This window comes from Mytilus galloprovincialis, chromosome 4 (assembly GCF_965363235.1).
Source record: "Mytilus galloprovincialis chromosome 4, xbMytGall1.hap1.1, whole genome shotgun sequence".
Classification (NCBI taxonomy): domain Eukaryota; kingdom Metazoa; phylum Mollusca; class Bivalvia; order Mytilida; family Mytilidae; genus Mytilus; species Mytilus galloprovincialis.
In genome coordinates, this window is record NC_134841.1 from 9,877,098 (window position 1) to 9,899,361 (window position 22,264).

Here is a 22,264-nt window from a genome sequence, read left to right on the forward strand (position 1 = left end):
AAATGAGAAGCTATATAAACATGCAATGAACAGATGCTATTTATTTTATATTTTCAATGCTATCAACATTTGTCGATACAGTTGTTAAATGATTAAGAGAATCACCATTGCTCTTTCTCAATCAATACGCACTGTCAAAATTGCTCGTTTGTGTTCTTTCACCTTCGGACTAACGCTGCCTGGTTGCCAAAGGAAACAGAGAATTTGCAGGCTTATGATCACTTCCTTCTGAAATATATTTGCAAAATAAAGTACAGGAAGACAATAATTCAATAGCAGAACATTTCTGACGATTTTGATGAGACAATGGATTTTCTATAGATGGAAAATTCATGTACACATGTGTTATAGTCACATTTATTCATTGTAGTATATATAACATATAAAACTATATTTCTTTTAAATTTGAAGAATGATTAGATTATTAATATATGAAAATCTTCCATGAAAATCGAACAAGTAGACGCCAGTTACTGAACACACAATATAATGTCAGAAAAAAAGAAAAAAATGTGCAGTGCCAAATTATGAATAGCGACAGAGTATAGAATTTCGTTCTTATTTATAAAACAAATCAAATAATAGTACGAGTAACGACAATATTCATAGATCTTACTTCCATGTCAAATTGATAGTCTTTAGAAAAAGTTTTATCAAAGTATCAAAAAGTTAACATAGATCGTACTTGAATTACATACCCTTTAAAAGACAGACGAAAGATACCAGAGGGACAATCAAAATCTTAAATCGAAAATAAAGTGATAGTGACATGGCTAAAAATGAAAAAGACAAACTCTAAATAACATTAAAGTTTGGTAATAGGGAATGAATTTGAAAATATACACAACGTCATAGGAGACAAAAGCAATATCACCGACCCCCCCCCCCCCCCCCCCCTCCCCCTTCTCCCTAAAAACAATTGAAAACAGAGAACGATTTTTTTCTCATTTATTGTAATTTTTTGCATAGAGCTTGCCTTGTAAAATATCAAAATTTAAAAAAAAAGATTATTATTGACGCTGATTCAGGGAACATCAGTTTACCGATATGCAAATAATAGTTATCAAAAGTACCAGGTTTATAATTTTATACGCCAAACGCGCGTTTCGTCTACATAAGACTCATCAGTGACGCTCAGATCAAAATAGTTAAAAAGCCAAACAAATACAAAGTTGAAGAGCATTGAGGACCCAAAATTCCCAAAAGTTGTGCCAAATACGGCTAAGGTAATCTACTCCTGGGGTAAGAAAATCTTAGTTTTTCGAAAAATTCAAAAGTTTTGTAAACAGAAAATTTATAAAAATGACCATATAATTAATATTCATGTCAACACCGAAGTGCTGACTACTGGGCTGGTGATACCCTCGGGGACGAAACGTCCACCAGCAGTGGCATCGACCCAGTGGTGTAAATAGTTATCAAAAGTACCAGGATTATAATTTTATACGCCAGACGCGCGTTTCGTCTACATAAGACTCATCAGTGACGCTCAGATCAAAATAGTTAAAAAGCCAAACAAATACAAAGTTGAAGAGCATTGAGGACCCAAAATTCCCAAAAGTTGTGCCAAATACGGCTAAGGTAATCTACTCTTGGGGTAAGAAAATCTTAGTTTTTCGAAAAATTCAAAAGTTTTGTGAACAGAAAATTCATAAAAATGACCATATAATTGATATTCATGTCAACACCGAAGTGCTGACTACTGGGCTGGTGATACCCTCGGGTACAGTTGCTCATTTCACATTTGGACAAAAACAGCATACCAGGTTATTTTAACTTTTTTTACAGTAAATGAAGACCAAGAGAGGACAAAGCATAACAATTGTCTATGAAAAAATATATAATATCATTACCAAAACAAATAGTACGAACAGAATATCAGAAGGGAAAACATATACTACACAGAAATCCCCAAAGATTGTAAATCCAACAAATCTGTTAGTGTTTGGCATGTGGTACCAGTGATTACCAGAGTAATGACGTCGACAAGTTGAACATTTTCGTGGTAGTCTTTTAAACAGATTTGTTACATGTTCTATGGCGGTAAATGACAAGATGGCGTCCGTAATATTGTCAAAGAAAAAAACAAAACATCAAATGTGCCATGAATCCTCGGTTTAATAATTTCACTGTAAGTAGAAACCATGAAAAACATTGAGCCCTTGCAATTGTATCAACTAAAAGATCTAAAATCCTTGAAAGAGACCGAATCATATCTGTAGTGTTTTTGATATATGCTTTTAAATGATAAATGCGATGAAAATTTACAAAACGTTTCATTTAAATATAAAAAATGATAGGACATCGTCTAAATAACGGGATGTGAATTGAAAGGCTCATGTTACATTCCTTTTAAATGTCTCGTAAGATTTGCTAATCAAGTCATGATGAAGAATTCAGTTGTCTCCTATAGAAATACTGACGTTGTCCAACAAAAATATGCTGAAAAAAAATCAGTCTAGAGTCTTAATTTTACAGGGTTTTGATACCATTTTTAAAATCAAACTGTTAGCTTGATTTCTCATTTCCTATCGTTAATTATCCATTTTTAGATGGTGACGTTCCCTTGTCACCATTTTACGGTGTTTATATATCTCAGCATGTACGATTCGCTCGTGTATGTAACAATGTTTTAGATTTTAACGAGAGCAATTTATGTATTACTGAAAAATTATTACACCAGGGTTTTCGATATCACAAACTAGTCAAAACATTTACTAAATTTTATCATCGGTATAAGGAGATAATTCGTAAATATAGCTCAACATGCAGACTTCTTATACGTTTAGGTATTTTACATCCAATATTTTATGGAAATATTCTTTATAAAGCACAAAAATGCCAGTATTCACCTCAGAAGCTAACAAAACCTTTAAATAGACTTATTAAGAAGAGATATAGTTACGATACTGTTGCCAAGTCATTAAAAATTGCATATTTTGGAGTTAATATTGATTCACTTATAGGGTCTTTGCATCGGAACTAAACACATTTATTATTAATAAACCAGTTGTTGGCATGACACGGGTTATGTTCTTCTCATATATGGTATGATGGTATTATACTAAACCCCTCACGGGGAGGATTGTGCCTGATATTCATATGATGAAGACATAATTTTTCAATCAGTTTAATTGAAATCCGGAGCTGGCATGTCAGTTAACTGCTAGTAGTCTGATGTTATTTATGTATTATTGTCATTTTGTTTATTTTCTTTGGTTACATCTTCTGACATCAGACTCGGACTTCTCTTGAGCTGAATTTTAAGTGCGTATTGTTATGCGTTTACTTTTCTGCATAGGCTAGAGGTATAGGGGGAGGGTTGAGATCTCATGTTTAACCCCGCCGCATTTTTGCACTTGTCCCAAGTCAGGAGCCTCTGGCCTTTGTTAGTCTTGTATTATTTTAACTTTTAGTACAATTTGGAGTTTAGTATGGTGTTCATTATCACTGAACCAGTATATATTTGTTTAGGGGCTAGCTGAAGGACGGCTCCGGGTGCGAGAATTTCTCGTTGCATTGAAGACCTGTTGGTGACCTTCTGCTGTTGTCTGCTCTATGGTCGGGTTGTTGTCTCTTTGGCACATTCCCCATTTCCATTCTCAATTTTATTATATAGGTAAAAGCATTACTTAACTTATTTTCTTAATCTATGACATGAAATCAAACAGACCTATAATATCCAATTACGCGTAATCAATTTAAATTCATGTTGATGTTCATATCGGGTTATTGACCGTCAGTAGTATTCTGAGAAAATCTCGAAAGTTAATTAGATGGCGTCTGCATTAAAATACAATCGAAATTCTGGTATATATGTAACACTCAGAAACGTGTCCTTCCCCCCAAACGTGTCCGATACTCCCAAACGTGTCCACATCGACGTCACTGAACTGCAAAACATGTCTAGTTGTAAAAAGGGCGTCAAAGCGTGTCGTTTGTATTATTTAAACGCCTAAACGTGTCCATTTTTTAATAAACACCCAAACGTGCCCAATCCGTCAAACGTGCCTAAACCCCCAAACTTGTCCTATAATATAAAGGGAACTAAAAGATTGTTACACTGATATTCCGTAAAAATAAAACTGTCCCTTTCAGCTCCAAAAAAAAATATAATTTAATTCCGAGTTACGATTAGTGTAGATACCTAAAAACCGTAAAGTGTAAATTCTTATAACTATACACAATTCATTTAGGCCTAATCCCAAATTCCCGGAATAATTAAGGTACAATCCAAGAGTTCCGGCAAATATTCTTCTGCATCTCATTATATAAGTTATCCAAAGTATGTTGTCGTCCTGTCCATGCATGGAATATTTGCCACTGGACGTAATGTCTCTTGTTTGCGTGTATTTAAGTGATGATCGAAACTAAAAGTTCATAATAAAAAAACTTTACTACCAGTTTATAATTTTTAGAGCTTTTTTTTCCATTTTTTTTGAGAGAATCAAATAGTTTCTTAGTGAAGTTTAAAAAACAATTGGTCTTTACTGACTCTTTAGATTTTTAAGTTTAACTAAGGTTTATCCCGAATAATCGTAAACAAATTTAGGCCCAATCCTAAATCCCGGTATGATAATAAAACTTATGTATAGTATTTATTGTTAATATGATATCGTTCAAATAATGCATGAAATATTTGGCACTGGACTTATGACTCTTGTTTGTATGTCTTCACTTTAGTAGTGATGCTGGAAATCTAAAATTTATTAAAATACCTGATAACCAGTTTATTATTTGAATATCTTTTAAAATATCAGAACTGTTGAAAAAAAGGAAGTCAATTCTTTTAAAATCCTACCGTGCAGTATTCGCGGATTACAGCTGATTTCCTAATGCTTGCAAAGTAAAACTTTGTTTGGTTTCCTTGCTTTGTTTGTGTAATTGTTAATACAAGCTTTGTAAATAAGACTGACATCTTTAAACAATATGTATAGGCATAGTTTAACCTGAATATATTATATTTGAATTTAATTTGGTGTTATCCTATGGTAAACGCTTAATCCAACTGAACTAGAATTGTTTGTACATGTTTGTGCGCTCTAAACGAGCATAATACTTGCAACTGGACTATAAGCAATTTCAGTCAAAAGTCGATTTATATGTTACAGATTAAATTTGCAATAACAACCGGCATTGAACCAACTAATACTAATAAATGATCTTTTCATCAACTGTGTCCCCCATTATAGAATTGCCGTAAACGTTATTGATTTTATTCATGTATTAGCGCTAAAAGACGTGAGACGTTCTGGCGTTAAATAGTGGACACGTTTTGGCGAATAACAATTATAGGACACGTTTGGGGGTTATAAATCAGACACGTTTGGGGAATATTGGATATTACGGACACGTTTAGGGAGAATAGACACGTTTGGGGGAATCGGACACGTTTGGGGGACAGGACACGTTTGGGAGTGTTACATATATTATCGAGTTTATGCTTTGTTAGCTGTTTATTTCAGACTTATGTAATTAAGATAAACGTAAAAGTGTGTTATAAATTAAAAAAGGGACGAAAGATACCAAAGGGACAGTCAAACTCAGAAATCTAAAACAAACTGACAACGCCATGGCTAAAAATGAAAAAGACAAACAAACAACAGCACACACGACACAACATAGAAAACTAAAGAATAAACAACACGAACCCCACCAAAAAACTAGGGGTGATCTCAGGTGCTCCGGAAGGGTAAGCAGATCCTGCTCGACATGCGGCACCCGTCGTGTTGCTTATATGATAACAAATCCGGTAAATAGTCTAATTCGGTAGGTCACATTCATGAAAGGGAAGGGGATTGTAGTTACGACGTAAGGAACATATCCGATATCATTTGTGAAACGGTTTTTCCATAACGGTCAATCAACTCGTGATGGCGTCCGTAAAATTTACGAAGGGATGATTTCAACTTCACCATTTGGAACTCTTGGTTTAATAGCTTCCTTGTGAGCAGCAACCCTCTATCAAAAAACGGCCAGTTGTCTATATCATTGATAGCTATATAAACCTCGTGCATATGGATGTTACTCTGTCTGTTTTATTTCAATTTTAAGGTTAAAAAAATAAGTTAATATTCAATTTTACATGTATATGAATGATTGTTATGTAGATCGAATCAGTGAATCAAATGATTTTCCTTTGTTTCACTTTCAATATTGACATTCTTTTTTCTCAAAGGCCTAACACGCGTCAATGATGCATTACCAATCTCTAGCTAAGGGGTTAAATTGATGTTTACATGAATACGATCCAATGAGGTCGCAATAATCACTTGCAAGTGAATAATTCATCATCGATGTTTCTAAGCTTACTTTGACAAATTGAACAACACTGGCTGCTACTTGCGAATTACTATTCGATGATAAATGCTGACAAACCAACGCTAGCGGTGTTCATCAAATTTGTTATGATAAACATGATGTGAATACATTGCAAACAATTTTTTCAGTATTTCATTAAAGGAAACCTCTCAGACATATTAAAGTCACATGTAACGAATTTCTTAAGATCATACCGTTTCGGAAATTAACTAGATAAAAGAATCGTTGCATGTATCTTTTAAAATCTAAGTCCTCTATGCACAATCTTGTTTACATTTATTGTAAATCAGTAACAACAAATATTCCATTCAATTTCCCTTGCTCATTTAATTCTACTGTTATATTGCTAAACGAATTAAACGAATGCGACCGGGCAAAAAACTACCAACTCCGCATTGCGGAGTACGTGAAAAATAAATGAGAAGCTATATAAACATGCAATGAACAGATGATATTTATTTCATATTTTCAATGCTATCAACATTTGTCGATAAAGTTGTTAAATGATTAAGAGAATCACCATTGCTCTTTCTCAATCAAAACGCACTGTCAAAATTACTCGTTTGTATTCTTTCACCTTCGGACTAACGCTGCCTGGTTGCCAAAGGAAAAAGAGAATTTGCAGGCTTATGATCACTTCCTTCTGAAATATATTTGCAAATTAAAGTACAGGAAGACAATAATTTAATAGTTGAACATTTCTGAAGATTTTGATGAGACAATGGATTTTCTATAGATGGAAAATTCATTTACATATGTGTTATAGTCACACTTATTCATTGTAGTATATATAACATATACAACTATATTTCTTTTACATTTGAAATATCATCAGATTATGAATACAAGAAAATCTTTCATGAAAATCAAACTAGTAGACGTCAGTTAATGAACACACAATATAATGTCAGAAAAAAAGCAAAAATGTGCAGTGCAAAATGATGAATAACGAAAGGGTATAGAACAATATGTTTTTATAATTCAATATCATAACATCTTGAGTTTCGTTCTTATTTATAACACAAATCAAATAATAGTGCGAGTAACGACAATATTCATAAATCTTACTACCATGTTAAATTGATAGTCTTTAGAAAACGTTTTATCAAAGTATCAAAAAGTTTACATAGATCGTACTTGAATTACAGACCCTTTAAAAGAGGGGCGAAAGATACCAGAGGGACAATCAAACTCTTAAATCGAAAATAAACTGACAGCGACATGGCTAAAAATGAAAATGACAAACTCTAAATAACATTAAAGTTGGGTAATAGGGAATGAATTTGAAAATATACACAACGTCAGAGGAGACAAAAGCAATATCACCGACCTCCCCCCCCCCCTTTTTCCCTAAAAAAACAATTGAAAACAAAATGTTGTATGAAAACTTGAAAATCGTTGTAGAATGGCTTTGGGGAAAAATAATTGTACATTTCTTTATTTCTGTGAAAATAATTTAAGTTCTTGGATAATCCAGAAATGTCAAAGTTTTTATTTCACTGCTATTTACAAAAATGTTCAAGTTCACATACGACATTTTGGAAGCATGCATTTTGTCAACATTTTCAAAGCCTGTTTGTGAGATATTTTTTCTTCAAAAAATTTAGAAGCCCAGCGACGATATGTTTGTCCATTTATTGTGGTTCATGGCAATACAATAACGATTCTACAATTGGGCAACAAAAATATCGAACTCCAATGTAAATGTAAAAAGGTGAGTGCATAAGAACTGAACGGATCGAGTGGAAACCAGCTATGATGAATCTGATTGGGTACAGACAATGAAGGGAAGCACATTTGAAGACAAAATGATGGGTTTAACCTGGTTTTGTAGCTAGCCAGCGCTTTTATGACAATATTAAATATAACACTAAAATGACAACATTACATGACAGGACTACAGTACAAAAAAAAAAAAATGCAAGAACATTCAGGATAGATAAATACACACATAAACTATACAATAATGCATTTCGACATGGTAATAGTTTTCGGGCTTACAATTTAATATGCCAGACGCGCGTTTCGTCTACATAAGACTCACCAGTGACGTTCAGATCAAAACAGTCAGAAAGCCAACATTAAGTAACCAGTTCTTCCCAGTACCAAGTTAGGAATTTCGCCATTTGATAACGGAATTCCCCTTTTTAATTTTCCTCGGAGTTTGGTATTTTTTGTTATTTTTTTCTTTTTTCCAATATGGAATTAACAGACCGCCTTATATAGTTTAGAAAAGCGAATCCAATGTTAGTACGTATATAGACAATATCCCAAGTTGTTACCATAATGTTAAAGTGATACCCTTTAAGGACGCTCGAGGGTACAACAATTTTTTTCAGTACAATTTTTATTTATTATACTTTTAGTTGTTACCTTATGATATGGTAAACAATCAACCAATACATTCAATTCGTTTTGGCCCCAGATGATTTTTTAAATGTTTGAAAAAGCTTCCTTTTGTGCAAAAATGCCATTATTTGGATTGAAGTTGAATAACCTTTTTGACATTTTGGTGACCTATATCTTTTATTATTTCTAACAAATACGCAGAACTTAAGGTCGAAGAAATAAACAATTGTAAAAGCGTTTTCTGTAATTCTATAAAAAGTAAGCTGAGATAGCCAATTTGTAAAAATGTGTTTTAAGGTACAGCTTTACTTCCTAACAAAAAATGTGTATCATTGAAATAATATGATTAAAGTTTTTAGTAATATGTGTTTATGATATCAGTGCCATAATAGTTTACCGGTTGTACATAAATTACATTCATCAAAATCTTTAACGTCACTGCACACTGGCGTCAACGTGATGATCGTAACTGCAATTACGATCATCCCAATATGGGAGACACAAATATAGGGATATTTTAGAAGGTTGATTTCTCCACTTTAACAGCTTATTTTCAGATATGTTTTATATCAAGAAAAATCTTTTTAAGCATTGCCATTGAATGTGTTTTTCATAAATTATAGAAAAGCAATCAGAAGAACGAAAATCGAGATTAAAAAAAACCTAATGATGATCGTAACTTCTTGTATAGATGATCGTAACTTTAACTTGTTTTTATAAAAAGATGATCGTAACTCAAAATTTACGAATGTTTTTTTTTTCTTCACTAAATGGACACACTATTTAGCAGTCACGATAAAAAAAATATTATGATTCCAAAATTAAACAAAGAATAAACGAAAACCGCTATTCTTAAAAGAAATGACATAAGGGGGATTAGCAGACCTATATGCAAGTGTACTCAATATTTTCTTATGAGTAATGTAGTTAACATTCAAAATGGATTGATGTTGATATGAAGTTGATATAATTATCATTCCCATGATACAGTTTAAGAATACAGGTCAAAACTTTCACTGAATAAAAAAAGAAAGGCATGAAGTTCATTATTTTGTTGACTTTCTATCGATTTTAAATTGTTGCCTGGTCTTTTTTTCTTAATCAAACTATAACTATTAAACATTGGTAGACTACAGAGGCGGACTTAGAGGGAGGGTCAAGGTGCTCGCATCACCTTTTTGTGGGGGAAATTTGGTTGATTGTACAGGGAATCAATGAAGCATGACTGTAGCGGGTCTACTCTTAGGCAGTCATCCCCCATCCCTTTGTGATAATCTCTGGATACGCCACTGGACTACTGTTGCCTATATTTACCATGGGTTAGCTATTTATGTAAAGAAGGAAAAATTGAAATAGATGGTATACACGTTCATATTAGATTTTTCAAGCATTTATACGGTATATGACATGTATTATTGAACTCAGTTAGTCGAAGAAGTTGTTTTAAGCCAAACATATCAATAAGGGATCTTCCATTTAATTTTTATAAGGGGGATGAAATTTGGAAAAAGACAGGAGATACATGTGTAGGTTTAAGTAAAGAAGGCCGGATGAACATCTTGGCCAAACAAAAAAGGCAGGATGACAATTTATGTAAAAAAAATCTGAATGAAAAAAAGCAGGACCGAATAGAGTAAAAATAAAAACACAGGATAGAGATTTCAACATAAAAAATGCAGGACAAAATTATTCATCCTAGCCCCTCCCCCAACTAAAAATCAAACAGTAGCTCCCTTTATTGACGTTTTCCTTATTTTTTTATGTTTATTCAACAGATATGATTACACTTCTTAATGCTTTCTTTTTTCAACCTCGCCTTTAAAAATCGTAAAACTGTTAATAAAAGAAACTATAAAGTCTGAATTCCCCAAAAATACCAGATTCTCGAAAGGTACTATTCTCCCTATAAAGTGTAGGGAAAAAAATGAAAAAATCTCCAATTTTAACAAACTGGTTATTAATATGAACTGTCCAATACCTTATTTATATAAAACATATGAAATCAATATAAAGTTGTTAACCCCCAATGCATTTTAATATTGAACTAGATAAAAAAAAAAATAGGTACGAAATCTCGCGAAGTCATAACCATTTGTGCACTTACCAATAGGACGTTACCCTCCCCTCAGTGATCGTTCCTCATTATTATCACAATATCAGCTGATAACCTACATTTTTTTCGCATACTAGACAGCTTTATTTGTCCTTATTTATCAGAAAATGCTTCGTTGAAACAGACAGTTACGATCATCTGAAGTAAAAATTACGATCATCGTTGATAAAAAATAAATACAAGTTACGATCATCATCGTGATTTTTTGTATCTCGATTTTCATTCTTCTAGTTGCTTTTCCATCCTGTCCGAAAAAATATTTCAACGGCAATGCTTATAAAGATGTTTCTTGACATAATACAAATCTGAAAATAAGCTGTTAAAGTGGAGAAATCAGCCTTATAAAATTTCCCTATATTTGTGTCCGCCATATTGGGATGATCGTAGCTGCAGTTATGATCATCACGTTGACACCAGTGACTGCAGACACGGAAGCAGCTAACACGTTGTTTAATAGTATGGAAATGTATTCGAACCATCATTTCTGTCAACCAAACTGAAGGACTATCTAAAGCACTCACATTAATTTATCTTAATCATCCAAAGAATTTAGAGGAGAGTGTAATTTTAACCTTTATTTGACGCATTAAGTGGTTAATATGATGTATGATAAAGCCACTCTTTTGATCCCTTGGATCAGAAAACCATCATGACAGTACACATGCAGTTACATCAACTAGACTATTGTTGTTTTTTTTTCAAAAGATGAGTAACGTTTTCTGTAAATGTTTGCATTTCAAATTTCAAAACTTAAAAGTTTGATTAATATATTTTATATGTATTGAAGCCTTCATATATATTGCAGGCAAATGTAATTTTTATTTTTTCTCATTCATGTTTAAATGTGAAGATCAGGCTAGCGTATAAACAAAATCTATTTTAACTAACATTGTGTTGACTCTTCATTGCAACAATAATTTAGAACGTTCAATAGAGGACACTACATATATGTGCCCGAAATACCTTTAGAAATTAACAGTCACGCATGGAGTCATAAACAAAGTTGCCGAATTATTTGAAATAGATTCATGAGTAAATTCAGGGAACATCAGTTTACCGATATTCAAATAATGCAGTTGCTCATTTCACATTTGGACAAAAACAGCATACCAGGTTATTTTAACTTTTTTTTTTTTTACAGTAAATGAAAACCAAGAGAGGACAAAAACATAACAATTGTCTTTGAAAAGTATGTAATATCATTACCAAAAGAAATAGTACGAACAGAATATCAGAAGGGAAAACATATACTACACAGAAATCCCCAAAGATTGTATATCCAACAAAACTTTGAGTATTGATCAGAATGGAATTTGACTATTCGTGTTTAGCATGTGGTACTAGTGATTACCAGAATAATGACGTCGACAAGTTGAACATTTTCGGAGTAGTCTTTTAAACAGATTTGTTACATGATCTATGGCGGTAAATGACAAGATGGCGTCCGTAATATTGTCGAAGAAAAAAAAAACATCAAATGTGCCATGAATCCTCGGTTTAATAATGTCACTGTAAGTAGAAACAACGAAAAACATTGAGCCCTTGCAGTTGTATCAGCTAAAAGATCTAAATTTTCATTTTAAAATGCAGTAGGAATTTTTTTTAAACGAAAATTGAAATTTCACAACGTGGCATCAATAATACATTGTATCACTTTCTTTGTCACTCAGTTTAAAACCGACCAACCGCCATCAATTTTCTAGATGTATTGCGAGCCATGAAAGAGACCGAATCATATCTGTAGTGTTTTTGATATATATAACACTAAATGATAAATGCGATGAAAATTTACAAAACGTTTTATTTAAATATAACAAATGAAAGGACATCGTCTAAATAACGGGATGTGAATTGAAAGGCTCATGTTACATTCCTTTCAAATGTCTCGTAAGATTTGCTAATCAAGTCATGATGAAGAATGCAACTGTCTCCTATAGCAATACCGACGTTGTCCAACAAAAATATGCTGAAAAAGAATCAGTCTAGAGTCTTAATTTTACAGGGTTTTGATACCATTTTTAAAATCAAACTGTTCGCTTAATTAATGCTGTGATGTCCTTTCATAAAACAAGATATATGTAGTCATTTAACAAAAAAAAAAAAACATACTAATATTGTATTGGTTAATTTGTTATTTGTATCAAATATACAGTGGAGATCACTTCTAACCTCTCATTAAATCTGTCAGGAGAACTGTTCTAGAACAGTACGTAGAACTGTCAGCCTGACACCTTTTAGTCAGTTCTAGGTTAGAACTGTTCTAGCTAGAACTGATTTGGTCAGTTCTACCTAGAACTGATTTGGACAGTTCTACCTAGAACTGATCCTGACAGTTCTACCCTAGAACTGATCCTGGTAGTTCTAGCTAGAACTGACCAGATATTTGGTCAGTTCTACTTCTAGAACAGTTCTACGGTTAGAATTGATTTCTAATTCTACGGCTAGAATTGATTTTTATAAATTCTACGGCCAGAATTGATTTATAAATTCTACGGCTAAAATTGATTTATAAATTCTACGGCTTAAATTGATTTTTATAAATTTTACGGCCAGAATTGATTTATAAATTCTACGGCTAAAATTGATTAATAAATTCTACGGCTAGAGTTGATTTGTAAGTTTTAAGAACACTTTGCCTCATTATACAGGATTGGGGAAAAAAGCGATTTAAATTATATAGAGTTTTGCTATTTTGCCGGTTTTATTTCAGATTTATAATCGGCAAGACTTAGGCAGCAACCATTTGATTTTTGAGGGGGGGGGGGGGGGGCATTTTGTTTTTTGGAAAAAAAAGTTTGTTTCCAGTTTTTGGTGAAAAAAAAATAATTTGTTTTGGACCCTGAGAAAAAAAAAATTGTTTCATCCTGAGCTGCCACTATATGTAATGCTAAAATTGAAAGAAAAAAAATATTTTCGGTTTGTCGCTAAAAAAATAGATTGTTCTTCGCCGAAGTCGAAAAAAAAAGTTTGTACAGAAAAAAAACCCATAGCCCCCCCCCCCCCCCCTCCAGAAAATCAAATGGTTGCTGCCTTAGAGAACATGTTTAACCTGTTAACCCCGCCATATTCTGCATGTATGTGCCTGTTCCAAGTCGGGAGCATGTAATTCAGTGATTTTCTTTTCTTGATGTGTTACATAATTTTTTGTTTTTCTCTCAATTTTTGTACATAAATTAGGCCGTTAGTATTAGGGGGGGATTTTTTTTTTAATTGTTTTACATTTGTTATTCCGGGAGTCAGGATGGCTCATTATCACTTAACAAATTTATCGGACCTCAATAACCAATATAATATCTGTTTACGAGTAGTTTTCATACCTCGGACGACCTGTTTAACAAAAATCTTTTGACCGCATCAATCTTAACTGCCTTTATTTGCTTTTCTTTCTGCAAATCTATATAGCTGCACAGTACTTCAGTTTTAATTTTAGGTCTAGAGGGACTGTAATATACAAGTAACAGCAATTTTGGAAAAAAATGTAATTGTTCACATCAATTTATAGTGCCAGCATGCAGGGGCAGCTAGATCCAGGCTGGGGGTCCAACTATATGTTCCCATTCATATGCATTGATGTTAAAAAAAAAGTGGGGTTCCAACCCCTGGACCCCCTCCCCTTGATCCTTCAATGAGCATGTCCTTGTTGTATTCAAAATATTGAATCATAAACAAATATCAGTAGTTTTTATACTTCAGACTGAGTCGTGTAATAAAATCTTTTGACTGCATCAACCAAAACTTACCATATTTGCTTTTTATTATGTAAATCTATATAGCTGCACAGCAATTCAGTTATAATTTTAGTTCGAGAGGGACTGTAGTATATAAATAACTGCAATATTGGAAATCAATGACCACAAATTTTTTTTCTCGCATTAATTGAGGGTGCCAGCATTTCCTATTTTTATTCAAAATATCGCATCAGAAACAAATATCAGTAGTTTTCATACCTCAGACTGACTCATGTTACAAAATTATTTGTCTGTATCAATCAAAACTGACCATATTTGACAGCATCAACCAAAACTGACCATATTTGACCACATCAACCAAAACTGACCATATTTGCTCTTTTTTATACAACTCTTATAGTCGCATAGTAAATCTGTAATATTTTTATGTAAGGATGGAGTGTATAATCATTATAATACAAATGATCTATATTATAGGGTTATTGCATGTATATTGGGGAATATTGTTCCGAGTAGAATTTTATATTGCGCGTGCTTATATTTTTATATCAGGATGGATTGTTCAATATAAAAATGATAAAGGAAAGCAACATTGGAAAACAAAATTATGCTCGCATCAGTTTAAAGTGCCAGCATGTCCTCTTTTTAATCAAAGTTTTGAATCGTAAACTAATTTCAGTAGTTTTGATATCTCAGACTGACTCATGGATATAACAAAATTATTTGTCTGCATCAACCAAAACCATGAAAACTGACCATATTTGACCGCATCAACCAAAACTGACCATATGTGACAGCATCAACCAAAACTGACCATATTTACACTTTATAATGTAAATCTTAATATATATATATATATCCGCATAGTAAATCACTTATACATGTAGTTACATATCACGATGGATTGTATAATTCAAATGACAGCAATATTGTAACACATTGGCTATAAAAAAAAATTCACATCAATTTAGAGTACCAGCAATTTTCTGCAAGTCCTCTTTTTATTCAAAATATTGAATTGTAAACAAATTTCAGTAGTTTCGATATACATGTATCAGACTGAGTCGTTTTAACAAAATTATTTGACCATATCAACCAAAACTGAACTTATTTACACTTATCATGTAAATATATATGGCCTCATTGTAAACCAATAATATTTCTATGTCAGGACGGATCGTATGATTAATATGACACCAACTTTGGAACACAATACACCTATATTGCTAATCCTGGCTGACCCGGCCTCTTGAACTTTTGAAGCATACAACAATCATTTTTCCATTGTGGCGTCAGATATTTTGTTTTATGATGTCAAATTTTTACGGGAACCTGTGCGATATCCAGTAATGGCAGACAAATAGCGGTAAGGTGTATTTATACCATATCTAAAAATTTAGCGCACCCTTATTTTCTCTCTGTATCCATAATAATGAACCGTCACTAAAGTGACTTTTTAAGTCAGTTAGTTTGTGATGGTTTTTTTTTTAAACAAAACTATTTTACGGCATCATCCAACACTCACATGACTGATTCATATACTTTATTTTAAAATAAAAAGTACATGTATGGGAAGTTCTCTTCTCGGAATAGTATACTGTTAATATAATTTGAAGACAAATGGAAGGAGGCAAAGAAAAATGAATGATTTTGTTTGTAGCCGAACGTCCAGTGGCAAATGCTTCATTCATGTTCAGATGAGTATATTTTTCTGAGTTTCAGACTCCCAGATATCATTTATAATCGTTATGGATAAGTCTGGCTAAATTGACGAGATGGTGCAAATGTATATAGTTTTTTTACGTTATAATACAACACTTTTATCATTAATATCCCATAATTCATCCACTGTACAATTTTCGTATGAACATTTGTCAAAACAGAATCTTAAATGAATGTAAATCCAAGGCAAACAAGGTAAATTACGATCAAAATTCCATGAATTAAATGCAGAGATATATTTATGACATGTAATGATGTATGAAGAGACTGTTAAAAACGGGGAACGAAGAAACGTAAACAATGATGTTTCCTATGCAATCTTATAAAAATATTTCTCCGATGAGTTGGATAACCTCCTATTCACTTCGATATTTGTACGTGTAACGTATGATCAGAAAGAAATATAGAAAATCTGCTATTATATAGCAAAGTAATTGGAAGTGATTTATCTCTTCTAAATTCTAAAGTGCCCTTACTGCAGTGACGTCAGTTTAGAACTGTTCTACAGTCCTGACTGATTTAGTCAGTTCTGCTGACAGTTCTACGGTTAGAACTGATTTGGACAGTTCTACCTAGAACTGATTTAGACAGTTCTACCCTAGAACTGATCCTGACAGTTCTACCTAGAACTGATTTAGTCAGTTCTACCTAGAACTGATTCTGACAGTTCTACTTAGAACAGTTCTAGGGTAGAACTGTTCTAGGTAGAACTGTTCTAGGACAGGTTAGAACAGTTCTATGACAGTTCTCCTGACAGTTCTAATGAGAGGTTAGAAGTGATCTCCACTGTAGTTAGTTTAAATTACTAAGGATACAATTGTCTTAGTAAGTTGGTTGTTCTTTTAATGATACACGATGTTTTAGAATAGTAATCCATGAAGTCTATACTTCGTTCAATATTTGCAAAATTGAAAAAGATGAACATATAAATTCGATCAATCTTCTACCAGTTTCAACTTCACTGATTATATCCCGTGTCGTAATAAGAGTGATTGTTAACTGTAGCAGTTTACTGCAAAATTTTAAGATCGAGCCCAACAAATTTAATATGTATTCATTACACCTAATCCAATCAAATATTACTTAGTAAGCGGATTTTCTGGTTGGAAAATAGAATTACAGAAATCTCTTGAGAGGATTATATTACGACTAATTTTACTTCGAGAGAGATAACATTAATGTTAAGCTGTTTATAAAGTCTTGGTTTTATAATTTAGAAATAAATATGTAATTCATATTGCACTGCACTTAAAAAAAAAATACTTTTATATTCTGAACTTGCAGTAGAATTTCAACAATTCTAACGTTCAAAAGTTCAACATACTCGATACTTTTTTTGTTTTTACTGTTTTGTTTTATTTGTTTTACTTGTTTTTGTTTGGCGTATTGCCATCAATGTGCAGGATATGTCAATCCAAGCTAGTCCCTAATAGTGAGTGTCAAATCTAAAGCTGAATTCTAGTCTGTAATACATATATATTTAAAAACATTAATGGCACTAATGTTACTGCACCAGATGCGCACATTGACAATTAATGTCTCACCGGTGAGGTCAAAATAAAGAATTTATTATAAAAAATAAAGCAGTTTTGAAAGTATAATTATTAGTACAGATGTATATTGAGATTATTATATTGTAAAGTTTAAGGGAGCTGCAGCATTATGTTTGGTGCGTGTATTTCGTTCGTATTAATAAAAACATATGTTCTTTTATGGTTGAATTGCGTTGAAATAGACACTAGTCTATTGTTGAAGGCATTATATTTATCTCTGATAAGGTAATTACTTATTTAAATTTGTATATGACACCTATACTACTAAATGACAAATACCTGATCTATGGTATTATGAGATTTACTTAAAATAAATTAAGTTGGCACCACCTCGACGAGCAATTTAAGATTGTGTATTTAATCCAAACCTTTCACATTCTCTATCGGATTTGTGTTTTTACACAACGAATATTTTTGAAATATGAAATACTATCTTCACGACACGTTTGCAACCGTGATTAACTTCGCACATTTTGAAAGAAATTGCAATTGGCATACAAGATTTATATACAGATATTTGATTTGTTATTTATTTCTTATATTTTATTCAATTGAAAGTTTATCGTGTGTCACATTCACTACCATTCCATAAAAATACAAAACTATAAAAGCATCAATGGTTTCTTTGTTCTTCATTTCATAACACTTGTGATAGGTCATGGAACATTTGATTCAACAAATCAACGAATAATTGCACGTTCCTTAAGATAACGATAGACATCAGGGGCGTAGCTCAGCATATATAGCGTTTTAAAACAGTTACGACCGTATCAAAATTTGTACATTTTTGTTGTGGTTTTTTGTTTTTTTTTGTCAATTATTTGTTTAACTTCGAGTCGAATGAAGACTTTTAAACATGTTTTTTTTCTGTTTTTTGTACGACGTTGGAGCTTTTAAAAACCACGGAGATTTTGTCCATATATAAGTATTTGTTTTGAGCAAAGTAGATATAAAATTAAGGAGATGTGGTATGATTGCCGATTAGACAACTATCCACCAAAGTGTAAATAGAAGTACATGTAAGAAATTTTGCAAATTTCAAATGAAGTGGATGTAAGCAAAGATGTATAAAAAAAAAAAAACATAATCATAAACACAATATTATATCATGTGGAGTTAGCCTTAACATATCGAAATATGATTCATAGTTTTGAATTTCAAACTTGAATTAAGATATATTAAATCTGGTTAGAAAAAAAGGTATTCCAAAGACGTTTCTTCTTAAGTGCTAGTCTACCTAAGAATCAGGCAGTGGTGAAAACATGACAAACAAAAACCCACTCAAGTTGACATTAATTTATGTTCAAAATGTATAATGATGCAAAAGTATACCATTCGTTTCCTTGTCCTGTTCTGGTAATTGGAGATAAAATTTGGTTACAATGCACTAGAAATTAACAATTAAGGGGAGCTAACTCTGTAATTTGCTATCATTCTAACCAAAGTTTATCTAAAGATTTCTCAAGTTACCAGACACGCAGACACTAAAGACTTACCATTTCTAACTCAGGATGAGTGTTACTTCAAAATAGGATGGCTGGGTAAGTGGGGTTTTTTCAGCCATGTTTTGATTTTTTTCAAAATTGCCTGATTCTTACAAACAGTAAATGCATCAATAACTTTTTCAAAATCAATTTCCCAATGTTTGTATGCATGAAAGATGGACAGACTAGAAAGTCTTTCTGTATAGATATGTATTGTAGAGCGGACATAAGTTTTCACTCTTCTCATTACGCTAAAACTTCTCTCTACTGTTGCTGTTGTCACCGGCATTTTTACTAGAATCAGCAGACAAATGTAAATGTTTGGATATAAGTCACAGACAGCGGACTGCTTGTCATTGGCAGAGTTTCCGAAAGAGAGGATGGCTTTGAGTCCGCTGCTATATCTCACCTTAAAATCCATCGCTCAACTTCCTCGCGAAACTACATTGTTAACAATAAGGTCATTTATATACGTCTCAAATGATATGTTGATTGCTTCCTAATTAATTCTATTTGGCTTTGTTGATTTCAAATACTGGGCAGAAAACCGCTCTTCGTTAGAAACCAATCTGCGTGTAAGTTCGTGTTTCAGGAGATCAAGAATGGTAGAAACATTGCACTTGTCCAGTACTGACTGGGCGTTTCAGGTGGTACATTTACACGATGTCGCTGTCTACCGGCAACTCTCGGCATGGAAAAGACACAAACAGTCTCCGAACGTTTCACAAATATCATGTTCATAATAGAAATTAATAGATACATCACTCTGTCCGATTCAGATTAACCAATTCATGTCTCTCTCTCTCTCTCTCTCTCTCTCTCTCTCTCTCTCTCTCTCTCTCTCTCTCTCTCTCTCTCTCTCTCTCTCTCTTGACGACAAGGATGCACGTGCTGTCGTGCTTCCGGGTAGCTACGCCCCTGGACATTTATTTGTAAGCACTGCAGAAAATCCACTTCTATCAATACACGTATACACATTTACCGTCAATAACAGATTGAATTGAAATGTACAATTTTTATTAGATTGCCATTTTGACATGGCATTTCGATCTCTAGAATCTTTCAAAAATAACAACTCGATGATATCATAACATGTATAACTTGCCATCCGATTTCTTGTTTTCATTATCTTGCTTCAACTAGACATTTATATAAATAATAATCATATGATACATCAAATAATACTCGTTTTAATAGTATTGTATCGTGTGTAATATGTGAAATTCAATATGGAATCCGGGTGCATACATTGGTTTTCCCGTTTGAATGGTTTTACACGTCTAGTAATTTTGAGGCCCTTTATAGTTTGTTGTTCGGTGTGAGCCAAGGCTCCGTGTTGAAGGCCGTACATTGACCTACAGCCCTTGGATGGTGTAAACTTCTCAAAAAAACGTGTATGGTGTAATGGTGTATGGCATATGGTGCAATGGTGTAAGGTGTATGGTGCTATGGTGTATGGTGTAAGGGGAATGGTGTAATGGTGTACGAGGAATGGTGTGATTGTGTAACGTGCGATCGGGAATGGTGTGAATGAACGGTGTACAACATTTGATTGGTTGAAAACGAAGTTCTTTTTATTTTAATTTTTCGGATTGTAAACATAAATAATAAAAATAATCTTAATATTTGAAATTTAATTGCATTATGGGTAATTTCGGATGATGTAGATAGAATGGGGAATGGTGTATGGTGTAATATGTAAGGTGTATGGTGCAAAGGTGTAACGTGTATGGTGTAATGGTACAAGGTGTATGGTGTAATGGTGTATGGTGTATGGTGTAATGGTGTATGGTGTTAGTGGGAAGTTTACACCATCCAAAAACTGTATAATGGTTTACTTTTATAAATTGTTAGTTGGATGGAGAGTTGTCTCATTGGAACTCACACCACATTTTCCTATATCTATTGGAGTTTATTGGCACAATTCTTGAAATACATCAGATTTAGTAATTGTACGTAAAACGTATTTGTTTTAGATAAACCAAACAACTCAATAGTTTGTTGACGAACCCAAGACATCTTTTGCATTCCTGGACATAATGGGCAGGTCTCAATGTTTGTCCTTCTTGATTCTAATTGTTCAACGTTTGAGTCGGCAGTTTGCTCCAGTAAATGTTCTTGTTGTTAAAAACACCAACCAACATAATTAGTTAGAATGTGCTTTTGATGCAGTAATCCAGAACAAATAGTCTTTATGGTCATTTTGAAATTAAATCAACACCACCTGCCAATATTAATGGTTTTATTTACAAAATGCCTCTTTTGATACTAAATTGTACATGTAATTTCGTGCACATTACTATATCAAGGAAGATCAAATATGTTTCTGGCTTTTGTTGACGAGATATGTTTTGTTACAAAATAAGGTATACGATCGTTGATTCTATAAATCTCGACTAAAACTAGTTATAAAGGTATGATCAACTGGACTTCTATTTGGCAACAGTTCAACCCATGTGAAGAACGTTCATTTGACAATGCAGTATACATGAATGTCCAGTCTAGCTGGATAGCTATTTACTACTGTTGAATGCTAATAGTTGTCCAAATCGAACATTTTTACGTGTTCAAGTTATATAACAATAAGCTTTATCCTCGTGAATATTGTTGTTATTTACACATTCGGGTTATTGAACACATGATTACTGGAAGTCAGCGATTACACTCATTTTTTGGAAATGTTCATGTTGTTCATTCTTTAGTTTTCTATGTTGTTTGCATATTGCCTATTGGTCTCTTTTTTTTTTTTTTTTTTTTTTTTTGCATGGCGTTGTCGGTTTATGTACTACATGTACTTGGCGAGGTTCCAAAACCGATGAATACAGGACGGATCCAAGTTTTACAATTTTCTGTGGCTATAAGTTATAAATAACTTAAATAACAAAACATAAATTGCATCCAGTATTTAGAAACTTTACAAAAGGTTTTATAAATCTCTGGTTTATAGACCTCCGTGTTGAGTTGATTTGGTGGTATCAGTTTGCAAGTGGTATCATCTTTCACGTGACATCATATGTCTACATATCTCATCAA